This window comes from Capsicum annuum, chromosome 12 (assembly GCF_002878395.1).
Source record: "Capsicum annuum cultivar UCD-10X-F1 chromosome 12, UCD10Xv1.1, whole genome shotgun sequence".
NCBI lineage: Eukaryota > Viridiplantae > Streptophyta > Magnoliopsida > Solanales > Solanaceae > Capsicum > Capsicum annuum.
The window spans coordinates 100,853,645-100,861,205 of record NC_061122.1 but is presented as its reverse complement, the minus strand read 5'-3'; the positions used below and the strand labels follow the sequence as shown (position 1 = coordinate 100,861,205).

The window sequence follows — 7,561 nt, the reverse complement described above, 5'->3', positions numbered from 1 at the left end:
GTTGTTGAAATGTCTAAATGAATGAATGATAAACATGTAGCCACTGTTGAGCTTTTAAGCTTATGCTAGGATTTACTTATTATGCTATTGAGTCCTAGGGGTACTTGTACCCGATAATTTAGCTGTGTGCCTAGATCCAGTGTCAGTTTTCACAATACTCACAGTCAATCCATGATCAGTAGAAATCAGTCAGTCATGTTACTCAGGAAAATTCAGTATCAGTCTAGTAATCTCAGTGATCTCAGTAATCTCAGTGATCTCAGTAATCTCAGTAATCTTTGTAATCTCAGTCAGTTATCAGATCTTATTAGTATTCAGTTCAGACCCCAGTAAACTCAGTCAGCTAGCAGAACTTAGTAGTATTCTGTCAGTTAATAGAATTCAGTAGTATTCCGTCAGTCAACAAAACTCAGTTAACTCAATTTAGTTTAGTAAAACTGTATCATCAGTAATAGCTCAGTCCAGCCTAGTATGAACTAGGAAATCAGTTCTGTGTCTATTCAGTTAGGAGTAAGATTCAGCATCGAGTGAACCCAAGGATGAGGACACACACCGTCAGCTATTAGAAGGTGTAATCCTTAGTAGCAATCCCTGCGTTCCAGAACTACATAGCTAGCTTAGGTCGAGATGTACCCCTACGAGTCTAGGGACTATTCATATCCTTTGAGTTTTTCTTACAAGAGGGGTTACCAAAAGAGCTCCCTGTCAGAGAGGGTTTACTCATAGCTTGTCTTTACCCGTGACACGGTACTAACACCCTTTCCAGCTGGGGTTATAGGTCGGACCCCTCTAGTTCATATTTGGGGCATGTTGTTTAGATGATTACCTCCCACAGTCTCAGTTTTAAATTCAGTCTCAGTAATAGAACTCAGTTCAGTTCTATCGATATTAGGACTGTCAGATACAGTCGCTCAGCTTAATACGGAACTCAGCTAGTTCCACTAGAATTAGAACTGTCAGATACTGTCATCCAGTTCAGTCTAGAACTCAGATAGTTCTTCAAATTCAGGACTGTCAGATACAGTCACCCAGTCTAGTAAAGAACTCAGATAGTTTTATAGTATCAGTATACTCAGTTATCAGTAATATAGTACCAGTAACCTCAGTATCGGTTACCTGTAAACTCCCTAATTCATATCATCAATAGATTCACTTATTCAGTATCCCAGTATTAGTAATCTCCGATGTTAGTACATCAGTATTTAGTGTTGTCACAACCCCAGTTCCAGTTTATGTATTCATGTATGTATTTCTCACGTGTTCATTTTCATGTCATCAGTTAGTTATTATTGTTCATGCATACGAACCCTTGCATTCAGCTTACCTCACTTGCATACCAGTACATTCAATCGTACTGACATATTTGTGCTATGGTGTTTTATAACATAGGTTTAGAAGCATAAACTCCCAAGCATCCTTAGTAGATTAGACGTTCAGTAGTCAGACTAGCAGTAAGTCCTCATCATTTAAAGATAGCATGATTATTTTATTACTTTATTATTTCAGTAGTTCAAAGTTAGTTGGGGACATGTCCCATCAACTTCACAGTTTTCAGTCACTTTTAGAGGCTTTTAGACTACAACATATTTTAGACAGTTTATTTCAATTTTTGGGTATTGCTATACCCCATTACATACATTGTTTTATATTCAATATTAGTTCAGTTTTGAACCTTATGGCCTTGCAGTTTATTTTTCGCATATTTATAGTATATTATTCAGTGCTCAGCTATAGATATCAGTCATGGGTTAGCTTGTGGTCCTTTGGGGTCATGAACACCGTGTAACATTTAGGTTACCAGATTCGGGGCCTTACACATACCCACAGTATATATATATATATATATCGAAACACCCTAGGTTTTAGACTTTGAAAATTTCCTACGCTTTAAGCTCACTGTCCTTTTAATGACTCACCATACAAATTGTATGATGTGGGTATCGATCAGGTAACTTAACTCGTAAGGTATCCAGTGAGTGATGGTTGATCTTCTATTGTGGCTACGGCTTGGTGGATATGAGTTTTATGTTGATATGATGAGTGAGATGAGCTCCAATCATATGTTGTCTAGTGTCTAGCCCTTGAGGTCCTATCTTGAATACGACTTAATGATACTAGTCATATGGCCTAGTAATAAGTTGGGCAGAATATGGTGTCCAAATTTTTGTTCTGGTTACGACTGGATGGTACCAGTCGTATGATGTGGTGATGAGTTGGAAGGCCAACTCGTGCCCACCTACGGGAATTTCTATACTTTAAGTTGGGGGTATTCTGAATATTTCTCCTCTTAACTTCTTTTGACCCTACAACATAAAACATCTTTTTGGACCTCGTTAACCTCCTATTCTCAATCAAACACTCTTAAACATCTCTTAAAAACATCTTTCAAGCTCTTGGTTCAAGAAAAGACCAGGGTTTCTTTAAGGCAATCAATTAAGGATCATAAAGGTGGTTTGTCTCCGTCTTCCTTAGTGTCTAAGGCATGTTAATCCTCCCTCATTGTTAGTTCAACTAAAAACATGTTTAATGGATGGTTTTCATGATATTATTGTGGTATTGCTTGTGTTTTGAAATATATGTTGGGGTTTTTGGTTGTTTTTGGTTAGATAATGTTTTTCTTAGGATTTTCATGTTATAATTGTGGTTTGAAAATACGGTTGCATAAGAATGGTCAAATTGATACATGGTTTTATTTTTGGAAATCTTATGCCTTCAATGCCAAATTAACATTATCAAGATGAATTATCTTGATTATACATTTTGAAAATTATGCTCTTAACTCAATTTATATTAAGTAATTTTATGTTGACAAGAAACACACATGTGATCATCGTATATCGATGCATCATAATATATATCACATGATAGGGGACGAGCTAATATCCACCTTTTATAATTTTCATATTTTAAGGGATCCAATCTCAACATTAGTTGGTCCAACCAACTTATCTTGAGAACAAGCAACATAAACAATTCTTGAATAATCTTATAGTTCTTTAATACATGTCTAATACTCAATATGCACATCTTCAGGATGTCACGATCATTCATGTCAACTTATGAACTTTTATACTAGTAAAATCCAAGTTTACCATGACGTGTTTTTTACTTTTGTAAACTTCTGATTTGACATGAGATGAATTTTATATCAATAAACTTCTATTTTATCATGGGGTGTGATCTCATCATATTCGAATAACTTTTCACACTCATGTTTCTTATCATAGTAACTTGAAGATATTCAATCTTTCAATTATTCTACCTCTTCTAGATGTGGATTGTGATATCTTTACAACCAATAATATGTTTGAATTTATAAGTGCTACTAAATACAGTCACATTCACCCCAGCATTTGGATTTGTATTTATAATAATCAAAATTTTCATTCCCCGAAAATGAAATATAATCGTGCATTAAGCATTTCAAATTATGACAGCTTATAACCTCTTTCAAAATATTGTTGTTTTATGAGCAAATCGAGACATAAATAGTCAAGTAAATCACTTTGGTTGTTCCGATCAAACAGACACAACCAAATTGTACCATTTATAACAAAAACTCAAAAACATAAAATATGAAGGGCATACTAACCATTTTTTATATTCACTAATCTTTTGTTAGTGTTCTTTGACATGTAGTACCCAAGCAATCCTAACTATAGGACTTCTTTGAGAAAACAATAGCAATAGATTTACGAGAAGAAAAAATACGTACCAACAACATTATCCCAATCAAAAATAATTTATGAAGTAAAGTCAAGGCAAACAAAAGTAGTCCCAGTAAAACAGTAATTGGCTCTGTCAATCTCGTAATATACCATGGTCTCAATTCCTAAGTTGGTTACAGCTTTGTGCTAATAACATATTCTGAAATATAAAGTAAGAACAAGAAGAATGGAGAGAGAAGAGAGAAAACTTTTTTATTTCTCTTGAGGAATTCTTGACGGATTCATTACAATGAAAGAAAACTCTTTAATTTATAAGAGAAAAATTAATTTTGTCCTAAAAATTAGGGTTTCTAACTTTTCCATAAATAGATATTCATTATAATGATAATACATTTATAACATGAAGGCGACTATTCATTTTTATATTTTAGGTATAGCTACGCTTCATTAAAATATGATACGATGATGTGAGAAAATTCAAACATAATAAAATAGGGGTACAACGGCCTTATTAGTTATTATATATTCGCATAGGTTAATTTTCTATTTTTTAAAAGACAAAGTTAAGATAACAGGTGGAGCGGGATTTTAAAATTATAGATTTTTTATTACAGTTCCTTTTTTTATGTGTTGGATAAACTTTTTAATTATATAAATAGAGAGTCCGAGTCAAAGTTATTGAATTTGGTTGAATTCAGGATCAGGGGCAAAGCAAGATAGGATCGAGTGGGTTCATCTTGACCCTCTTTGATGAAAAATTATATTGTTTAGACATGATTGGCATTATTTATATGTTAAATTGGGTGAAAGTCTTATATTAATTGGAGAATGGATGACAGTTTGCTTATATGGACTTGACCAACCCTCCCCTCATAAACTAACTTTTGGGGTGTGAATTCATCCAAGTATAATATGTTTATATGTATCAAAGTCAGGTCCATACTATTTGAGCTCCTGGTCCATGCTCTAGTTGGGCTCTAAGCGTCAAGGGGTATTAGAGTGGGTGAAAGTCCCGCTTTGGTTAGTGAATGGACTGACGAATTTGTTTATATAGACTTGGACAATCCTTCCTTCATTAGCCAGCTTTTGGAATTAAGTTAAGCTGAGATGTCACATTTATATTTCATGTAGATCTATTAGATGTTAAATCTCATTTGTTTTCTTCGTGTGTTTACTATTTCTATTTTGAACCTTTTAGTGAAAATCCTAGCTAACCACTATTAATGCCCATGACTACTACACTGGTTGAGCCTAGCTCCCTCGGAGCTAAAGAAAGTTTCATAAACGACTCTAGATACTGACTGTTGTATATATACGTGTCTGTTGTGTTTTCCGTCCTATGATCATTTCTTTTCATTTCATATACAAAGTTAATCCAAACTTGCCACTTTGCCAAAAGAAAAAGAGCACCCTATGGCTGCGCAAGTAGAACCAAAACTTCCCATTATTGAGTTCACATATGACAACTTCAGTGGCAGCACAACTTTATGGATATCAACGTCCCATGAAATCCGACGTGCGTTGGAAGAGTACGGCTGCTTTGTAGCAGTGTACAAGAAAGTCATGCCAGAACTCCGAGAGGTCATGTTTGATCACTGCAAGGAATTGTTTCAACTTCCCTTGGAAACTAAACACCAAAATACTTCTGATATTCTTGAGTTTGGGTATGGTGGGAATTTTCGTACCATGCCTCTTGCTGAATTTTTTGGCATCTTTGATGGGGCAACTCTCGACTCAACCAAGAGTTTTGCTAATCAGATGTGGCCTAATGAAAACGTCAATAAATTTTGGTAGGTTTTTTTATTTATGCGTCTTTTTTCATTTTTCTAGATTTAAATTATACTATAAATTTTATTATTTTCTATGTTATAATTTATTTATTATTTTTACTTGACACAAAATTTATGAAAATAAAAAATATTTTTAAATTTTGTGGTCTTAAATTAAAGAGAGGAGCGGCTAAACAAAATTAGTGCCATAAAGTCAAACTTTAACGTTAGACTTTAATTTTTTCAATAGTAATATCTTTCATTATTTCAAAAGTCTTCTTTTTTATTATACGTGATTCATCCCGACTTCTTTTTTATATTATACGTGCTTCATTCCGACATAGTAATCATATTTAGTTTATTGAGAGTTAGATTGTATATACGTTGACCAATATCATTTAAATATATTTTTATCATCATATTAATATGATAAATATTTCAACCTATAATACTTTTTGTCGTTTATACATATTTGACATTTAATTTTAATATATTGATTTAACTTAGTCCAATTTAACTCCAAAAATTAATCGAGTTAATTCTCAAAAAGTAAAATGCATCAATCATTTAAGAGGGAAAGAATAAATATTTTGATGTGCTAATTTTTTTTTTAAGAAAATATATGACATATTATTAAAAATTGGGGCCCCACAAACTTGGGGACCTAAAGCATTGGCTTTAGAAGCCTTATTGTAACGCCCCAAGAACCTATCTCGAGACGTCACATGGTGCTCAAGGCCATATGTGACCTCAAGCTAACCCTCTTAGCCTATCATCACTTTCAGAACTCATTATAGCGAAAATCATGCTAAGATAAAAAGGAATAACCATGTCATGAACATACTGAAACACGAAGTAATACTGCCCTGTACAAACAAAATACTAAAATCTCTGTACATACTGGTATACTAGTCTGACAAAGCCTCTACTATATAGAACTGAGGAGCCATTGGGACAGATCTCCAATTGACTCGTACTGAACGGAAAGCAAACAACCATCTGTTAACAAGACAAAATCGGAGACATGGGTCCTCGAACCATGAGGAATCACCAACCGCAGAAATGTAGATAAAGGTACTCAAAGATCACTGTTGCTGCTGAGACTGAGCACCTAAACCTATATCATGAGGAAATATAGAATACAGAAGAGTATAAGAGTCAGTACTTGGGAATGTACTGAGTATGTGGGGGTGGATGCAACATTTTTAAATAATATCATAAATGTATAAGAAAATCATGCATGCTGACAATAATAACTCTCTTCGCTTGAATTATCTAAAATATCATTTCCGTAAGTCATTAGTAATAACATATGCTTCATAAATCATTTAACTCAACTCAAACTCTTTGACTCATGACTTAGAGTGACTTGGTAACTCATGGTACTTAGATCATTATGGACGTAGGAGTTTCTTATAACCGACATAACTACACCATGTGAGCCTCATAGAGTCCAACGTTTTGCCTTCCTAAGGAGAGAACTCCACATTGGTGAGGGTGTCATACTCTTTCTAGGGAGTACAACCTCAATCTCGTTAACATAATCTCATACTCGGCCTCTGGCCCAAAATTATCAACATCAATCCTACGGTGGTACGTAGTTTCAGAGAAATACCATATTTTCCGCTCGGTACTAAATACTCCTCCCAGACTCAGCTCAAAAACGCATTAGGAAATCCACCTTAATCAATATCAACTCATGGGTCTATTTTAAAGACCAAAACATAAATATATATATATATATATATATCATCTACAAATCATAAACATCTTGTGGATTCCTAACCTGACTCAACTCAACACAATCTTTCTCAACATCAAGTACATTTACTTTTCGAATCATTTTCAAATATCAAAGCTTCAAGGAAACATCATAGGACTCATTCTTGACTTTCAATCTCAAATATCGATATCTATTCAATAGTCAAATTTCTCATGGAAAGGCGAAACTCATGACACTTGTCTTAAATCGCTTAGAAATCATCAATACGTAATGACAATATACAACTCATAGAATAAATTCTCAATTTAAGAAACATGATGGTGAAATAATCATAAATATCAAACTTATTCAACTCAAATCTCATAAATCATAAATAAAGAAATTTAGGTGTAAACCCACTT

At 33.9% G+C, this 7,561-nt stretch overlaps 1 pseudogene; it reads left to right on the top strand.

Annotated features, from left to right (window-relative positions):
* The first annotated feature begins 5,081 nt into the window (after positions 1 to 5,081).
* The window catches only part of LOC107850297, a 29,017-nt pseudogene continuing 26,537 nt past the window's right edge, over positions 5,082 to 7,561 (top strand).